General features: G+C 48.1%; 1 protein-coding gene across 2 annotated transcripts in view; it reads right to left on the bottom strand.

Annotated features, from left to right (window-relative positions):
* Nucleotides 1-19,295, bottom strand: part of KLHL18 (kelch like family member 18) — a 42,720-nt gene that overhangs the window by 23,003 nt on the left and 422 nt on the right. The gene's annotated exons all lie outside the window — the stretch shown is intronic.

The following is a 19,295-nucleotide window of genomic DNA, read 5'->3' as shown; positions in this document are numbered from 1 at the left end:
ACAAGGGGCAGCAGCCAGGCGCAGTCAGCACGCAACAGCCCCAACCCACCCGCCCGCACAGCGAGGAGCAGCGCCAGCCCACCCCCCCCAGAGCAGGGGTGGTTCTAGAAGTGACGCTAACGCTCCCTAATGGGTATCCCCTGACGGTCCTCGCGTTAATCGATTCGGGGGCGTCGGCCAACTTCTTTTCGAGAAACTTTGCAGAAGCGCACCAGATCAAACTTCTGCAGCTGGATTTTCCCCTGCACGTCTCCACCATTGACGGCAGGGAGTTGCTGGGAGGGGCCATCACCCACCAGACCCCCCCCATGAGAATGACGGTGGGGCGACACTCAGAGACACTGGCATTCAACGTCACCACCATCTCAGACCCCCCCATCGTCTTGGGCATGAGCTGGCTGGCGCGCCATGACCCCTCCATCAGTTGGCACCAGAGATGCATCACGTTTGGCTCAGACTATTGTCTGGAGCATTGCATGCAACACCAACCAGGGGAGGGGCCTCCAATAGCCACGGTGGCCACCATGCACGTCAAGGGGGGTGAGGCGATACCCAAGCAGTACTGGGACCTGCAGGAGGTCTTCAGTGAAGCGGAATCCGACCACCTGCCCCCGCACAGGTCATTTGACTGCCAGATCAACCTGGTGCCGGGGGCCACGCTACCCCCAGCCAAGCTGTACTCCATGTCAGATCAGGAGCTGGAGGATCTGCGTGCGTTTATAGACAAGAACCTCAAGAGGGGGTTCATCAGAGAAAGCAAGGCAGCAGGGGGCAGCCCGGTCTTCTGGGTGGACAAGAAAGACACGCAACAGCGCCGTCTGGTGGTGGATTTCAGGCGCCTGAACAACATGACAGAACCGGTGGCTTTCCCGATGCCCAGAGTGGACGACCTGCTGACAGCGGCACGCAGGGGCAAGATCTTCACCAAGCTCGACCTGAGGGGGGCGTACAACTTGATCAGGATCCGGGAAGGCGATGAGTGGAAGACCACGATGTTCACGCCTCTCGGCTCTTTTGAATATCTGGTGATGCCCTTTGGTTTGCAAGGGGGCTCAGCATGCTTCCAGGCCTTCATGCACCACGTCCTGGGGTCCCTCCTCTTCAAGAAATGCCTGGTCTTCTTGGATGACATCCTTATTTACTCCACTGACCCAGAGCAGCATGTGAAGGATGTCAGAGAGGTGTTGCAGCGCCTGAAGAAGCACCACCTGTATGTGAAGCTGGAGAAGTGTAAGTTTCACACCAAAGAGGTGGACTTCCTGGGCTACAAACTGTCAGACAAGGGGCTAGCGATGGACAAGGACAAGGTGCAGGCCATCCTGGACTGGCACAGCCCCAGGACGCGCAAGGATGCCCAACGCCTACTAGGCTTCGCCAACTTCTACAGGAAGTTCATCAAGAACTTCTCTCGCGTTACGGCTCCCATCACGGACTGCCTGAGAGGCAAGCAGAAGTTCAGGTGGACACAGGAGGCGCAAGCAGCGTTCGAAAGCCTCAAGAGGGTGTTCGCTTCCGACCAGAACCTGTTCCACGTGGTGCAGGATGCGCCCCTATGCGTTGAGACCGATGCTTCAGACAGAGCTTTGGGAGCGATCCTGTTGCAACTGGATGCCAACAGAGAGTGGAGACCCTGTGCCTTTTTCTCCAGAAAGCTGACACAGCCAGAACGCAACTACACGGTGTTTGATAAGGAACTTCTCGCGATCCACGCTGCGTTTAAACACTGGAGACATTTCTTGGTGGGCGCCAAGCACCCCATTCAGGTGTGCACGGACCACAAGAACCTGGAGTTCTGGAGAACGGCCAGGGTGCTCAACCAGCGGCAGATACGGTGGGCAGAGTTCTTCTCGCACTTCAACTTCTCCATCCACTACATACCGGGGGAGCAGAACGTCAGGGCGGATGCCCTATCCCGCAAGCCAGAGTACATGGAGGAGGAGTTGCCACCAGCACCCCGGCACATTTCCCCCCCGTCAGCATGGTCCTGCGGAGCAGCAGTGGTGAGCGAGGCAGAACTCACAGCACTGACGGCAGCCGATGAGTTTGCCACCCGCATCTTCAGAGAGCTGCGAGGGGGGAGGGAACAGGCAAAAGACTTTGAGGAAAGGAGGGGGTTGCTTTTTTACAGGGGAGCCCTGTACCTGCCCACCAACCAGCTCCAAGGTAAGGTCCTCAAGCAGATGCACGACAACCCGACGGCGGGTCATTTTGGAAGGGACAAAACCACTCACCTAGTCATGAGACACTTCTGGTGGCCAGGGGTGCGGGAGGATGTTCGAGACTATGTAAGGGGCTGTGACACCTGCCAGCGGGCAAAGGTGGTCAGAGCAGCACCAGCAGGGTTGCTGGAGCCATTAGCCACCCCGCACAGGCCGTGGGAAGTAGTGTCAATGGACTTCATCACAGACCTGCCGTCGTCCAGGGGCAAGACCGCAGTGTTGGTGGTGGTGGACCTTATGTCCAAAATGTGCCATTTTATACCGTGTGCCAGGGCGGTCTCTGCAGAAGAGACCGCCAAACTGTTTCTTGACCACGTATTCAGACTGCATGGCTTACCTTTAAGAGTTATTTCGGATAGAGGCCGCCAATTTGTTTCCAGGTTCTGGAGGCGGCTCATGAACCTCCTGCAGGTGGAGGTCAGCTTGTCGACGGCTCGGCACCCGCAGACCAATGGACAGGCGGAGAGGGTCAACGCCATTCTGCAGCAGTACCTGAGATGTTACGTCAGCCAGAGGCAAACGGACTGGGTGGATCGCCTGCCACTGGCAGAATTTGCCTACAACAATGCGGTGCACGTCTCCACAGGGGTGTCGCCCTTTAAGGCCAACTACGGGCGCGACCTCAGATCTTTCCCGGAGAGGGAGGGGGAGGAGGAGGAGGAGGGCCCGCAGGCAGAGGATTGGGCAGAGGAGCTGGAGACGGTGCACCAGCAGCTCAGAGAACACTTGCAGAGGGCCAAGGAAGCGTACAAGAAGGGGGCAGATCGCCACAGGCGACCGGGGGAGTTCATCAGGGTGGGGGACAAGGTTTGGCTGTCCTCGGAGGGCCTTCCCACCAGAGGGAGGTGCAAGAAGCTGGCACCCAGAAGGTTGGGCCCCTTCACGGTCACGCAGCAGGTAAACCCGGTGGCATACAGGCTGGCACTGCCAGAGGACATGAGGGTGCACCCAGTGTTTCATAGATTGCTGCTGTCTCCGTACAGGGAAAGTAGCAGGTTCCGGGACAGCGCACGGACCCCCGAGGGAGGGGGGAGAGAGGAGGCAGGGAGCCACTCAATGAAACAACGGCCATCCTTGATTCACGAAGGGGGGTGGGGGGCCTGGAGTACCTAATGGCATGGGAGGACGCCCCGCCATCCCAAAATGAATGGGTCCCAGCCACCCAGATACAGGAGGAATTCTTAGTGGAAGAATTCCACGCCCTCTTCCCACACAGGCCCAAGCCCTGGCACATGGAAAGGGAGGGGGAGGAGGAGGAAGCACAGGAGGGGGAAAGCAGTTCACCATGGAGATGGGAAGCAGAGTTTGAGGACCCGGAGGAGGAGATGTGGGTTTCTCCGAGGTCCACTCAATCAGGAGAAGAGGTGGACTGGCAGCAGATTTTCACCCCCACCAGCTCTGAGGCCACGGACTTTTTGGGCTTTCCCTCTTCCCAGGAGGAAGGAGGGGGCCAAGGGAACTGGGGGGAGGTGTTCACACCAACCGGCTCGGACAGCACGGAGTTTATAGGCTTTCAGTCACCACCAACACCCATGCAGCTGCCCGGGAGGGAGGAAGAGGGGCCTGGGAGGGGGATGGATGTGAGGGGCAAGGGGTATCGCGAAGCCCCTCCCCTCCTGAGTTCCAGCCCAGCCCAGAGCACGACTGAGAGCAGGGAAAGCTCCAGCTCCAGCGGGGAAACAGGAAGTGGGGTCCAAGGCTCTGGCAGGGTAGAAGAGCCAGCGTCCCAGGTGGGACAGGAAGGAGGAAAGAGGGGGGGAGACCCATCCCCCCAACTCCGGAACTTCGCAGAAAGCGTCGGGGGAAGAGGATGGGGCTCCCCAAGTTGTTATGCTGGCGCAAGACGCGCCAAAAGCCATTCGGAGGTTCTGATGAAAGCTGAAAGGATGTGTCTCTGTAAATAGCTCTACCTTTAGCACTGTAAATACGCAGCACCAATAAAAAGATAAAATGCAGAGCGGTGGAGAGTCGTTACTCTGAAGTAGTCCCATCCGACCACTGTGACACTATCCGTGTAGAATCCACAACATTGGATTGAAAATTCCACCAAAGCTTCTATGAAAGAAGAACAGCCACCTCGGCAACAACCTATTCAATACTTTTACAATTAGAATTACTCAGCGCAACCTACAGATTCTTCTGAAAATCGGTAGTACTCCTCTCAGGGAGAAACACAGATAAGGCAGCTAGGAGTGATAACAGCAGACACACCCTCAGTTTCCTGTCCCCCACAGACACAGAATCTACTTGCATCTGACATGTTGGCATATCGTAGCTCTAAATACAGAAAAGGTCTTTTATGGAAACTGAGAAAATCCTGTGGAAGGAAGCTGGGCAGATAAAACGAGATCTTACAGAGCCTAACCCACACATTAGATCACATTGCAAGTAGTCGTTCATGTGTTTCCCTTGAGCCACTGCAAAAACCTTTCCCTAAGCAACCGGGTTCCAACAGCCCCTTAAAAAAACAAACAGCAAAGTGTGCTTATGAAGACCAAAAGGATGCAAATGAGAATCTCTGCCCGGAAATGAAGTTAGGCGCACATCTGATTCTTAACAGAGCCAGGATAACATTCTGCTTGTGGTTTTCGAGGGCCCCATTTGAACATGGCTGGAACACTGCCTTCAAAATCCAAAAAGGTTCTCTGTGTGAGACACCCAACCAGCACTTGAGCCTCGAGGCCAGGAGAAAGATCTCCCAACGGGATCCCTGTGTACCTAAGGGCAGGTTGGGCACTGCTGGGTCTCCGTCTTTCATTAGAGTGCCCACCGAAACAGAGCATCGGATGGGGAACATCCCCTTGGGTCCTGGATACCAAGGATGAATGAGGCTGGAGAGAGTAGCGGGAAGATCTTGTGCCAGGACCAGGAAGAGCCAGAATTCTCAAAATGCTTTCTGCCACTTCCTTTTTCTCCCCCCTGGATTTTCTCCCCTTCTCTCCCTACTAAAAATGCCCCACTGTGCAATTAAGCTTAGAGGGGATCTTAGCACATGGAGAGGATTTATCCAACTCCACCCTCTTCAGTTGCCCCCCTTTCCAGCCTAAAGATCTCACATTTAGGTGAAGAGGAGCCCTTTTGGTGTGCCTAATTGTCACAAAAGGCTGGGAAATGATATACAGTCATACCTTGGTTTACAGACGCTTCAGGTTGTGTCTTTTCGGGTTGTGCTCCGTGCCAAACCCGTAAGTACTGGAATGGATTACTTCCAGGTTTCGGCACGCGCATGTGCAAAAGCACTAAAATCACGCTTTGCACATGCGCAGAAGCACTGAATCGCAACCTGCGCATGCGCAGACGCGGGTTGCGAATGCTGCGGGTTGTGAACAGGATCACGTTCACAACCGGAGCGTCCTCTGTGTAATGAAATGAAAAAAGTTTCAAATAACCTTTGTTTAAAAAAAACCAGAATCTTTTTTTATTAGGAATTACAGGTACCAGATACCAAAAGACCAGAGGAAACTGTTCATGTATGCTACAATGGCCGCTTGGATGCTGCTAGCCCAGAGATGGAAGGAAGAGGTAACTCCGACCAGAGAAGAATGGCAAGTCAAGTTGACGGAGAATGCCGAAATGGCGAAAATTAACTGGGAAGCTCAGGAATCAAGACGACCGGCATTTTTAAAAAGAATGGGAAATGTTTATAACGTATATGCAAAATCATTGCAAACAGGTCAAAATATTAGCAGGATTTTAAACACACTTGTCATATAATAGATAATGTAGATAACTTAGTATTTATATGCAGTTGAAAATAGAATCAAGAGGACCCAGGGATGGGATGGAGGGAAGTCAGGAGATTCAGAGTAATCTCGATATGAGGATTTTGTATGGTTATTTGATGTATATGTTCTTTCTTTTCTTTTTCTTTTTGAAAATCGAATAAAAAATGTAGATAGATAGATAGATGATAGATAGATAGATAGATAGATAGATAGATAGATAAGAGTCACAGAGGGCTAAGGAGGGTCACAGGCCAAACCCTAAGCCACTGTGGGCTACATCTGGCCCATGGGGGTGGCAGTTCCCCAACTGTTAAAAAGGCAAATGTAAAGGACCCCTGACAGCTAAGTCCAGTCACGAACAACTCTGGGGTTTCAGCGCTCATCTCGCTTTACTGGCCGAGGGAGCCAGCGTTTTGTCCACAGACAGTTTTTCCGGGTCATGTGGCCAGCATGACTAAGATGCTTCTGGCAAAACCAGAGCAGCACACGGAAAAGCCGTTTACCTTCCTGCCAGAGCAGTGCCTATTCATCTACTTGCACTTTGACGTGCTTTCGAACTGCTAGGTTGGCAAGAGCTGGGACCGAATAATGGGAGCTCACCCCATTGCGGGGATTTGAACTGCCAACCTTCCGATCGGCAAGGCCTAGGCTCAGTGGTTTAGACCACAGCGCCACCCGCATCCCTTCCCCAACTGTTAAGAGAACAACAAATCTTTAGCTGGGAAGAGATAGCAGAAAGCAGCAGGCAACGGTTGAATATGAATGCGTCCAAGTAAAGCAAGGAATTGCGGAAATCAGTATATGCGTATAGGAGATACTCTGAACTTCAGGAATTTAACGTAATGCAAGGCCACCGAGACTGCAAGAAGTTTTGCCATAAGCACAAGTGATTCAGTTGAGAACTTTTTGCTACAGTTTGGTACCTATGGATGAATGCCGCTTTCATGTGGCTGTAGGACTCAGAATCCTCAGAAGGTGTTACACCCTAATTGTGATGGGATGAAGGATGGTGTAGGAAGGGAAAGCTCGTCATGAGCGTTATACTCTCTAGTCTAACCCGAACATTTTCTATGTCAGCTCTGAGTGGGAAGTGCCAAGGCTTGGATTTGCGCCTTTCTCTCTCAGTCAAAACAATATTCTCTGGGGTTTGCTCTGAGCAAAATGTTTGGCACCACCTGTGCCCACATTCTCAGGCGCCAAGGATGCCAAGTTGTGTTGATGTATAAACACAAGCAGCGGGGTGAGCAATGGGGGAAAGTGGGAGAAAGGGATTTGGCCAGGGCGGTTCAGTTCCAGTTGAAGCTATTCAGTTCAGGTGATCTCAGAATCCCCTTCCCCTTCCTGGTTTTATCGAACACGCATTCCAAGATGATGGCAGGGAGAATAAGAGGTTTGGCAAGGTGCCCAAGCCACCCGTAGCAGATTGTAGAGCGAGCCCCCAGGAAAAGTCTTCTCTTTTTTTTACATATTGAGGGCTACTGTCACCACAGTGCTGAAGAGAACAAACTTCAGGTTGCCTGGCACCAGGAAATGATCTATAGCAGGACCTCAAACCTACTGTTGACATACGAGAATTTCATTAACATTCCATCTAGAAACATTTATGCCAACGTGTTATTTTCAGCATCTGTGATGAAAAGCTCGCTTGTGAGTGCCATCCGGGTGTGTTTAATAAAATGTATTACTAGTCCAATAAGCAATTCCAGAACAGTATGTTGTGAAGCTCCTTGCTGCTGTCTGCAGAATATCTTCTTCTTCTTCTTTGGTGATCCGTCGTAGCCGAGTAAGATTGTCTTCCATAAACACGGTTTCAACAATAAGTCCGTAGGTGACTGTGGAGGCCAATTCTGGATCCACACGTCCTTCCACAGTGGGGGACATTGGTTTCTTGGCGGGAGTTGATCACGGTGTGGATTTTCCAAGCGTCCCTTCCTCTTAGCATGTTTCTCCCTTGTGTCCTGAGTTTGAGAGTCTTCAAAGCCCATGATGCCTTTGGTAAAGGCTGCTCTCCAACTGGAGCGCTTGCAGGCCAGTGTTTCCCAATTGTCAGTGTTTATACTACTTTTTTTTTTTTAGATTTCCCCTGCAGAATATGGGCAGAGATGAGCGGGGCAAATATCAGCTTGAAAGGGGGCCACAGCTCAGTGGCAGAATATCAGCTTGGTTCGCAGAAGCACCCAGGTTGGGAGAGATCTGGGGTGGGGAGAGCCAGTGTTGACAACACGGAGATGAACCAACAGTTTGACTCAATGTAAACGGCATGCGAGATGAGCGCCGCAACCCCAGAGTTGGTCACGACTGGACCTAATGGTCAGGGGTCCCCTTTACCTTTCCAGCAGCAGCATCCGCCCCAAACTACACATCAGCAACAAGACAATACCTAACGTAGATACAAATACAGGGACAAACCTCTGAAACAAGCCCAGGTGCCGTTTTCTTCCCCATCTCTACTCAGACCTACACTATTATAGGACCTAAAAATATCAGCCACAATTTCACAGGCTCATTCGCCTGCTCCGTCTTCCAATGATATACAGGCTCTCATTTGCCAGCAATGCTCTTCTGCAGTCTTCACATTATATAATCATCATCATCATCATCATTGTTATTATTACTGGTATTAAATTTCTATACCACCCTATACCCGAAGATCTCATAGTTCACAACATAAAACTACATATAAGAACAAAAACAAACTGATGATCCCCTCGCCCACAACACATTTAAAAGGGCTCCAGATGCCAATCAGCCAAAAGCCTGGTTAAAGAGGAATGTCTTTGCCTGGTGCCTAAAGGTGTATAATGAAGGCGCCAGGCGAACCTCCCTGGGAAGAGAATTCCACAGACAGGGAGCCACTGAAGAAAAGGCCCCGTTCTTGTGTTGCTACCCTTTGGACCTCTTTTGAAGGAGGCACACAAAGAAGGGCCTTAGATGATGCTCTCAGGGTCTGGGTTGGTTCATATAGAGAGAGGCAGTCCAGGAGGTATTGCGGTCCTGAATCGTTTAAGGTTTATAGGTCAAAACCAGCACTTTGAATTGGGCCCAGAAACTAATGGGCAGCCAGTGCAGTTGGGTCAGGATTGGTGTAATATGCTCAAACTGTCTTGCCCCGGTGAGCAACCTAGCTGTGTCATAGGACACAGAGGCACACATCTGACATCAGAAACAGCAATATTCAGAAACAGCAACAAATAATGTCCAGCTGGTTAACTAATCCAACACTTATGGACCCCTGTATGTAGCAGGCATGCAGAAGAGGCCCATCTTTCACCTTCGAGAGTTTTAGTAGGTTATTCTGCTTGCGGTGTCACTTCATGGCAATGAGACAGTTTGCAAGGAATGTGTGAGCGCAGCCACCTGCCTGCTCAGACCCACTTTCGGAAACAGGAATGCACAAAGCTTTCCCTTTATAGCACTCAGTGCCGCTTTAATGAGAGGCTGCTTCTCCCCTGCACACACCCACACCTGAATATTAACAACGCCCAATAAAGCCTTCTGCAGAAAGCTGCAGGGGCTATAAATATGTCAGGCTGCCGGGCTGAAAGCATGGCCCCTGGCAGAAGGCAATCTCAATTTTGTAAGGCCTCTTAAGAGCTTTTGTTAAGCAGGCCCTCTGGGACTTGAGTTACGGACTCGTCCTATTCCATGCACTGATGGCCAGGGCTCCAAGGGCACACCTGTTCTCAGAAGCAAGCTATAAGGCACTGGAGTTTGGTAGAGCTTTGACAAGCATCAAACAGGAGTCAGGAAAATGTTATAAACAGAGCCTCCAGTATTATTATAGAATCATAGAATCATAGAGTTGGAAGAGACCACGAGGGCCATCCAGTCCAACCCCCTGCCGAGCAGGAAACACCATCAAAGCATTCTTGACATATGGCTGTCAAGCCTCTGCTTAAAGACCTCCAAAGAAGGATATTCCACCACAATCCTTGGGAGCAAATTCCACTGCCGAACAGCTCTTACTGTCAGGAAGTTCTTTCTAATGTTTAGGTGGAATCTTCTTTCTTGTAGTTTGAATCCATTGTTCCGTGTCCGCTTCTCTGGAGCAGCAGAAAACAACCTTTCTCCCTCCTCTATATGACATCCTTTTATATATTTGAACATGGCTATCATATCACCCCTTAACCTTCTCTTCTCCAGGCTAAACATACCCAGCTCCCTAAGCCATTCCTCATAAGGCATCGTTTCCAGGCCTTTGACCATTTTGGTTGCCCTCTTCTGGACACGTTCCAGCTTGTCAGTATCCTTCTTGAACTGTGGTTTTTATTTAGGGTTGTTTTTTTAAAAGCATCTCTTCAGTTGATGCAAGTTTAACAGCATATCCTTGATTCAAGCTCTGTGGAATATAGTTTAAAATGGAAAATAGTTTCTTTGCCCCCCCCCATTTTTCCTGCCCTTTTCTCCATGAGATTTGGGGAGGGGGGGATGCACACAGCTGTCCTTGCCCCCTCTACCTTAATTTAAAGTCACCCTGCGAGGCCTATTAGACAAAGAGAAAGAGAGAAAGACAGAGAAACACTGGTTCAAGATCAACCAACATGTATCCTGGCAGAATGCATATAAGAATTTCAGATTCCCAAGGTCCACTGCCTAATTTATAGGAGAATGATCTCATCTAAAGTCTCCTATACTCCTTGGATGAAGGGCAAAAGCAAATGTGATTAGCGCATTCATTTTTTAAAAATACTTCATAACAAGCCTCTGAGGTAAGGACTTCAATCCTGGGCTGGAGAAGCAGCCCAAATTCCTGGATGCTTATTTCAATTTCCTCGGAGTAGGAATGTTTTAGGCACCAGCCATGTACAAGGCCGTGTTAAAAAATTCAGCTTGCAAATTCAGTAAATTGATCTCCTGGGGTAACAAATAGATCGACAATGGCTTTTAGAGTGAGTCTGATCCACATAGAGACAGCCACATCACCTTGCTAATTAAGTTTTGGTTTTCGTTCACACGTTACATTCTCTATGAAAGTGAGGGCTCCACCCAGAGATGTTGTGCTGCTACCCAGATCATCATTTATAAAGAGATCAGTGGTAGAGCATGTGTTTCTTCCTAGTTCAATCTCTGGCATCTCCATATAAAATCAAGGTAGGAGATGGTGGCTAAGACCTCTTTCTCTGACAGAGGCTCTCGAGAACTGCTGCCAGTCAGAGCAGGCAGTGTCAGGCGAGTTGAGCCAAAAGTATGATCTGGTTTGAGGAAGCTGCTTATATTCCTATCACGCCAGGACTCAGGTTTGGAGCTAACCACCTTGAAACATGAACATCTTATAGGAACACAGCAAGGGAAGGAGACCCTAGATAGTGCAAAAAGGGAGTTCTTCCCCCCTGGGTGGTTTTCTGCCCTCTCAACCGACACCTCAACATCTGATTAGGAAGAACTTCCTGACAGTAAGAGCTGTTCGGCAGTGGAATTTGCTACCAAGGAGTGTGGTGGAGTCTCCTTCTTTGGAGGTCTTTAAGCAGAGGCTTGACAGCCATATGTCAAGAATGCTTTGAGGGTGTTTCCTGGTTGGCAGGGGGTTGGACTGGATGGCCCTTGTGGTCTCTTCCAACTCTATGATTCTATGATATATCCTACAAGATAACAGGATATCACACACATATATTTTACATGGCAAATGTATGCTTCTCCATACCCAGGGAATTCCATCCCCTTGTTGAAGTGGATAGACATCGCTACCATTACACTCCTAAAATGATGACCATTCAAGTATCTGCGTTTAAAATGCATGATTTAGAGACACCAAGGAAGTTTCGTGCCAAAGCCTAGTTTAGTTTCAGAAACAACTCTAGGTGGTCTTCCCAATCTCCCACAAAAAGGAAACAAAAAAATAGGTTATTTCCTACTGCCAGCTTTTCAACACATCACTCATTACAGAATATTCAATAGAAGAGAAAACAAGAGTTTTTGGTAGTGCATTCGTTTTCACCAACCGCACTTTCCCTAACGTTTCATTCAACACTGAAGTAGGTTTCTGTTCCAGTTGCAGTTTCACAGGCATAAGTTTAGTTTAGCTGGCACCTTCCAACCTTGTTCTGAGAGTCCTCTCCACCTTGAACCTCTCTGGAGCTGAGGGTTTTTTTTGGGGGGGGGGACGACGTCGACTGTGGATCAGGATTGCTTGGGTATATTTGAGCAGGTGCTGCTCTGTGACACCTCCCACCTTGAAAACTCCAGCATATATGTGACAAATTTGATATCCTGTACATCTGGTTGGTTACATTACCAATTGTTTAAAGTTATGGATTTGTAATTCTGTAATGCTATTACTGTATATCCTCTGAGGAAGGAACGGGGGTGTGGAGAGGAGAAGCAGAAGGCCAGATCACAAGTAATTCAATACCTCCAAATAGAAACATAATGGCTGTATTGATTCATAAATATGGAAACGTTTTCGAGTCGTCACAAGTTGAAATCTAATTATGTCAGAGAATGAAAATCCAATTGTGACAAACAAAAGGGAAGGGCTTATAGAGAAAAACCAGTCCCAGTTGTTGCTGCACTAAAAAGAAAGGCAAGTGATCTTGTTGTTGTTGTTTAGTCGTTTCCGACTCTTCGTGACCCCATGGACCATAGCACGCCAGGCACTCCTGTCTTGCACTGCCTCCCGCAGTTTGGTCAGACTCATGTTGGTGGCTTCGAGAACACTGTCCAACCATCTCATCCTCTGTCATCCCCTTCTCCTTGTGCCCTCCATCTTTCCCAACATCAGGGTCTTTTCCAAGGAGTCTTCTCTTCTCATGAGGTGGCCAAAGTATTGGAGCCTCAGCTTCAGGATCTGTCCTTCCAGTGAGCACTCAGGGCTGATTTCCTTCAGAATGGATAGGTTTGATCTTCTTGCAGTCCATGGGACTCTCAAGAGTCTCCTCCAGCACCTAAGTGATCTTAGGTTATAAAAATAAGTAATACTTGCAGTGGATGACAGCTGACATTCAACCATTTGAACCCAAATCGGTTTTGGTGATAAGATACATGTACCGTATATTCCGGCGTATAAGACAACCCCCAACTTTTCCAGTTAAAATATAGAGTTTGGGATATACTCGCCATATAAGAAATACGACGCGGCGTATAAGACGACCCCCGACTTTTGAGAAGATTTTCCTGGGTTAAAAAGTAGTCTTATACGGTATACATAATTTCCCTTTTACCACGAGCTGGGACTCCACGGACACCCAGATGTTGGATTTCAACGCTTCCCAGTTCTAACCAGCCAGGCCTACGGTCTGGGAAGATGGGAGTTGTAGCGCAACAACACTTGCCCTCTCTGACCTTGTTTACTGTGGGGAAAACGTTGTGACTAATCGCTATGAAGCCGGCCCAAGCAGCACAACCTCTCTCCAATACAGGCTGCCATTTGTGACTCACTCAGCATCAGAGTCTAAGGAGAGTCCAAAGCTGCATTAAGCAGCAGCCCTCGGGCAGAAGGGTAAATGAAGACAGGAAGGAGAAGACACAGCATAGCACTGCTAGCTGGTATTATTCACAACAGCTGCTTATATCAATCGCCAAGAACACAGAATCCTGCTTCCTCCTCCCACCCCCAATTAAAAGTGCAATTCTGCCTACACAGCTCAATGTATTGTTAGTGAAATGCCCATTCGAGTAAGTGGCTTAGAACAATGGTTCCCAGACTCCCCGCCCCCAGACCATTTGAAAATGGCTGAGGGTCTTAAATAATGGCTTTTAATGGCTTTTCTGCCCAGTACAGCAATTGTAATGCTCTGTGCTAGATGCTCTAGGATTCTGAACTGTATTTTTTATAGCATACTCCATTTTTATATGATTTCATTGTACTCCGTAGATTCTAAAATGTAATACAATAAAATACAATGTAAGCAGCGATTAAAATATGATTAAAGCTCAAGATTTTTAATGCAAAAGATGTGCTGTCTCCATTCTCGGCCCCACACATCCAGAGCATGAAGTTCGTGGACCACTGATGGTTAGTGGATCACAGTTTTGGAACCCCTGACCGAGAATTATTCCAGATCTTCTTCATCTTTTACCTGTCCTAATAATGCTTGCTTTATTCATAATTTATAATGCTTGCAGTGAGAGATTTTACTTTCTTGGGCTCCTTGATCACTGCAGATGGTGACAGCAGTCACGAAATTAAAAGACGCCTGCTTCTTGGGAGAAAAGCAATGACAAACCTAGACAGCATCTTAAAAAGCAGAGACATCACCTTGCCAACAAAGGTCTGTATAGTTCAAGCTATGGTTTTCCCAGTCGTGATGTATGGAAGTGAGAGCTGGACCATAAAGAAGGCTGATCGCCAAAGAATTGATGCTTTTGAATTATGGTGCTGGAGGAGACTCTTGAGAGTCCCATGGACTGCAAGAAGATCAAACCTATCCATTCTGAAGGAAATCAGCCCTCAGTGCTCACTGGAAGGACAGATCCTGAAGCTGAGGCTCCAGTACTTTGGCCACCTCATGAGAAGAGAAAACTCCCTGGAAAAGACCCTGATGTTGGGAAAGATGGAGGGCACTAGGAGAAGGGGACGACAGAGGACGAGATGGTTGGACAGTGTTCTTGAAGCTACGAACATGAGTTTGACCAAACTGCGGGAGGCAGTGGAAGACAGGAGTGCCTGGCGTGCTCTGGTCCATGGGGTCACGAAGAGTCGGTCACGACTAAACGACTAAACAACAACAATGCTTGCTTAGAGTTCAATATGCTGAATGTAATACAAACAAATTGCCAAAAACCTTGCACTGTTGGGCAGATCTTCCACCCAGTTTTTCAGGCTTCTCCAATGCTCTGCCAAGAAATGTTGACTGCTTTGTACCAGATTAACGAAAATGATTCCACTGTCAGCTATACCGGTACCTGCTTGAAAGACTCTCCCGAGAGTAATGGCGTTTGCTTTCATTTGGGGCGCCGGCCTGCTAAGTGGGAAGGAGGACAACGTGTCCTAGGGGACAGGAAAGGAAGGTCTCTCCCTCAGGGAGAAATATTGCATTCTGTGCAGTCAACCGTGTTCCAAATATCAAGGGGAGGAAATGCTGAGGAGACAATTTGATCACAAATGCATTGGAAAAATGTTTCTTTAAATGAGAGAAAGGGGATATTTGGAACAGCAGAAAATACTTGGCACAATACTTCTGCTCCACAATGATTTTTATAGCACCCCCAAATTATAACCATTATTCAACAAGGCAGTGGTTTTCAACCAGTGTGCTGTGGCACCCTGGGGTGCCTTGAATGATGCTCAGGGGTGTTGTAGGCAACACTGGCCTCTTTCCTTCCCTCCCTCTGATGCCCTCTTGCGCCTCTGCCACCCAAAGGCTTGCACAGCTGTTTGTTGCAGCAGCCCTGGCTACAAGCTCCCCAGGTGAATGGTACCTCTGGGGCTGGTCAGGGGGTGCTGGTTGCCAGGAGTTGAGGTGGCCTTGGAATAAGCAAGCGGGCAAGGGAGCCCTGCCAGCCAGCCCTTGCTGTTGGGAATGGACAATGGAGGCATTTTGAAAAAGGGTGAGAAGCTTGCCAGTTCTGCAAGCAAGGGGTGACATAACTCCTGAGCCCCACAGGGTTACCACAGAAAGAATGTAGTTGGTCAAAGGAGCCGTGGACTCAAAAAGGTTGAAAATCTCTGCAATAAGGGGTACGTGTGCTCTGCGAAAAACCATGTGCACAAAGAAAGATTTGTTCAGCAATGAACATGCCCTTCTCGGAAACCCACTAAAACCTGAACATTTCATTCATATATTACAGGACTTATCAATCTAGTTCAGGGGTAGGGGAATGGTGTGTCAAATGAGGTTGGGGAATGTCATTCATTTAAAACATTTTCTACCACCGCTCTTCGGCCAAAAGAGCTCCCAAAGAGCTGTAATATTAAGATCAATAATGAACAAGACAGTTCTCGCCCGCAGGCTAACCTTCGGAAAGACATGACGCACAAGGCAAATGGAGTGGGGAGGGAGGGAGGGAGAATGCACTCGGGCAACTGGCCTTAATGTTAGGAACTTCTTGCAGTGACCATCTTGAATGGAAATGGTTCAGCGGGAGGAGGAGCCCAGCAACAGCTAACATCTCTGTGGAGCTGATGAAGTGGGCCCTGCTTCCCATCTCTCATTGGTCGAGCTACTGCCATATGGCACAGATGATGTTAGATGACAGCTGAGGGATAGCCATATGGAGCTGTCTGGATTTTAAGTGCATTGTAGTGGGATACTTCATACTGGTTTTCTGTACCTAATAAACCTATCCCCCCCAAATATGGGTTTAAATAGGGGATAGGGCCCTCCAGGTGTTGCTGTACAACTCCCATCACCCCTAGCCAGTGAACATGCTTGCTGAGGCTGAGGGAAGCTGCAGTTCACCAACATGAGGACGGTCAGAGATTCCCTACCCCTGATCTAGGAGGCAACAGATTGTGTCTGCTTTTTAAAAAAGGGATTGAACTTACCTTGAATCTGGTACCCTTCAGATTGAGGAAGGTCAGAAACAGGCTCATGAAGGACAAGCCTTAGCAGGGTGGATTTGATTTAAATCAAACTGATTTAAACCACTAGTCAGTAAGGCTTGATTTAAATCATAGTTTTCTACATAAAGACTAATTCTTGCCGGTATAACTTTAATATGCTAGTAGATGAAGATTTTTAGAATAACAACTTTTCATATTAGTTTTTTTTATCCCCAGTTTAATAGGTTAATCATTCATACTGTATTTGGACAACTTTTCTGTTGTACTTAGGAAGGAGAAAAATAATCATTACCTTAATAATAACAATTTAAATAGATTTATTCAACTGAAACAATAACATTACAGCATATGTTATTTGCTTAAACAAACATCCATGTTTGTTAACTAATTTGGCCAAACAAAAACAATATATATATATATTTTAAGAAACTTAGACTGTCAGCCCAGCCTACACATGAAAAACTTAAATACTGTCCACTCCAAACAATCAGAAAAATAATGTTTCTATTCTAATCACTGGACTTCTTGAAACTTAGCACTAAAGGGGTTGTTTCTGTATTCATAGGTTTGTAGAACAATAGGATTAAGGTCTTTTTCTCAACTCTGTTCATGTTATAACATTTTTGCTGTGAAGAAGAGGCATGTGATCTCTGCTGAGTCAAATTCAGTTTTGAGAACTGCAAAAGTAAACCAAGCATCTATGATAATATCTTGTAGGCAGAGAAACTGCCCAATAATCTTAAAAAAAAACACCTCTGGAAGAACATGACATTGTGAATGGATTAATGGAATTTATTTACCAAAAAAATTAAACATATACAACCTTATTCTACATAATTTAAAAAAACCTAATCTTTATTTCATGATAGAATAACCTTTGGATGGTAATATATTTTCCTCAAAACATTTTATTTTAAAAAAATCAGATTTAAATTTTAAAAAATCTGATATATATTTTTAAAAAATCATTGATTTTTATCCACCCTGAGCCTTAGTGACGATAAAACATACTAGCTTAGGTTGGGACCTCTATATATCCAAAGGGAGCATCTCTCTGAATACAGGGTGCTGTGAGAACACAGTAGCGGAAAGGCTGATGCCTTCATACCCCCCATTGTTGCAACAGAACTGCTGAATTAAAAGAAGCTGGGTCAGACCCAGCTGGGCAAGTTTTTAATGCTATAATGCTTGCTGAAACTGTGTAGGAGGTCTAAAAGGGAGGATCAGATAATGCTTTCTGGACTTCCGGAGGATTGCAATGCTGAAACTGGAGCATCCCAACTTTAAAGCAGGATGAGAGCCTTTGATGGTGCCCTTTGCCAAACCACCACTGCCAATCTGCTTCACAGCGGCCACATGCCAAGCAGGGAAGAAGGATTCATTCCATGAGTCATCCAGTCCTTGGGTTGGTTCTCCTGTGAGGAGAGTGTGCAGCTGCAATTTGCATGCAGGAGGTGGAACACCACAAGCTGGGCCGATGCCGAAATCCAATTTACACACGGACCACCCACAAAACGTTAAAACCAGGACTAGCTATAGGAAGCATTGCTGTCACAGGCAACCTAGGCTTCAAAACCCCACTGGGCAACCTGCAACACATTCCTGAGAGGTTGCACAGCTTGCAATGACTAAAGGGCAATGCTATGCAAAAGTGGTTACTCCTAATAATTGGGACTGAAGTTATCCTCCGCTGGATTATAATCAAAGGGCAAACCCAGGATGAGAAGGTGCTGCCACCTCATTATAATTAATACATTCAAACAAACAAATGCTGGACAGGAAACTTTAACCTGAACAAAAACATGGGCTTTGTAGTATCGCCCTCAACCGCAGCTTTTTGCCACTTGGGCTCTACCCGTTTCCCAGTCCCAATCTGATCCCAAACCCCATCTCATATAGGTCCCCGCTTCTTCCCCTCTACCCATCAGGGTTACACCACTCAGGGATGCCAAATCAACCTGCATTTCCTTTAGTCCCAACTTGGTGCATCTTCTCTCTTAAAGCACAAATCTGACCCTCCTCACTGACAGTAAGGCAGCCTTTGAAGGCTACTGGACTAAAATTCCCAGCACCTCCCAACCCATGGGAGCTGGGACTGATGGGAGCTGGAGTCCAACAGCACCAGGAGGGGAAAGCTGATCTGGAGATTCAAAGGCAGGGCATCCTCTCCTGTTGCTGCCTACCCCCCACCCCGCCCCAAATCACATCCACCACCTTTCCTCTACAGTTTTTCTCCTTCAACAGGCCCTCCTTCCATAACATCCCGATTTCCAGCTGCTTTCAGGGAAGTGGCCGTCTTCCCTTAGCTGCCATAGCAAAAGCGACCTTTTTATGGGGGTGGGGTGGACATCCATAAAATAAGCCGAACAAACTCTGCCAGCGAACACAACATGCTGCTGCTGGCCCGGACATTGTTCAACGCCGCTTCAAACGTCGTATATTTGTCGTATCCCACCCCCAAACAAGCCACTTTTTTGAGTACTGCTTGAGCAGACAATAAGGGAGCACATATTGCTGCTTATTTTATGTGTGTGCCATCATCACCTCCTACAAGATCAGTCCCAAGTCGACTCGCAGCGAGGTTTCTTGCAGCTGCGGTGATTCCTGCGTTGCAGAGGGGCTGGGCTAGATGACCCCTGGGGCCCCCTCTTCCAACTCTGTGACTCAAGATTACCTTCCGATACAGGCGCAACATATACGCTGGAAAACCAGTTCCGTCTGCCTCATTTATTTATACCCTCCTCGTTGAGGGGGGGGGCTGACCAGACCCCCTCACCGCTTCCCCTCCCCCTCCCGGGCAACCCCCCCCATTTCTCCCCCTCCCTTTCCCCTCAGGGGCAGGGACGCCCGCCACACCTCACCCCCAGGGCCAGCCCCCCCATCTCTCTCCCCTCCCCCTCAGGGCCAGCC

This window comes from Zootoca vivipara, chromosome 12 (genome assembly GCF_963506605.1).
Source record: "Zootoca vivipara chromosome 12, rZooViv1.1, whole genome shotgun sequence".
In the NCBI taxonomy this organism is placed as follows: Eukaryota; Metazoa; Chordata; class Lepidosauria; order Squamata; family Lacertidae; genus Zootoca; species Zootoca vivipara.
Note: the sequence above shows the minus strand (reverse complement) of the source record. Positions and strands in the feature narration are given on the sequence as shown.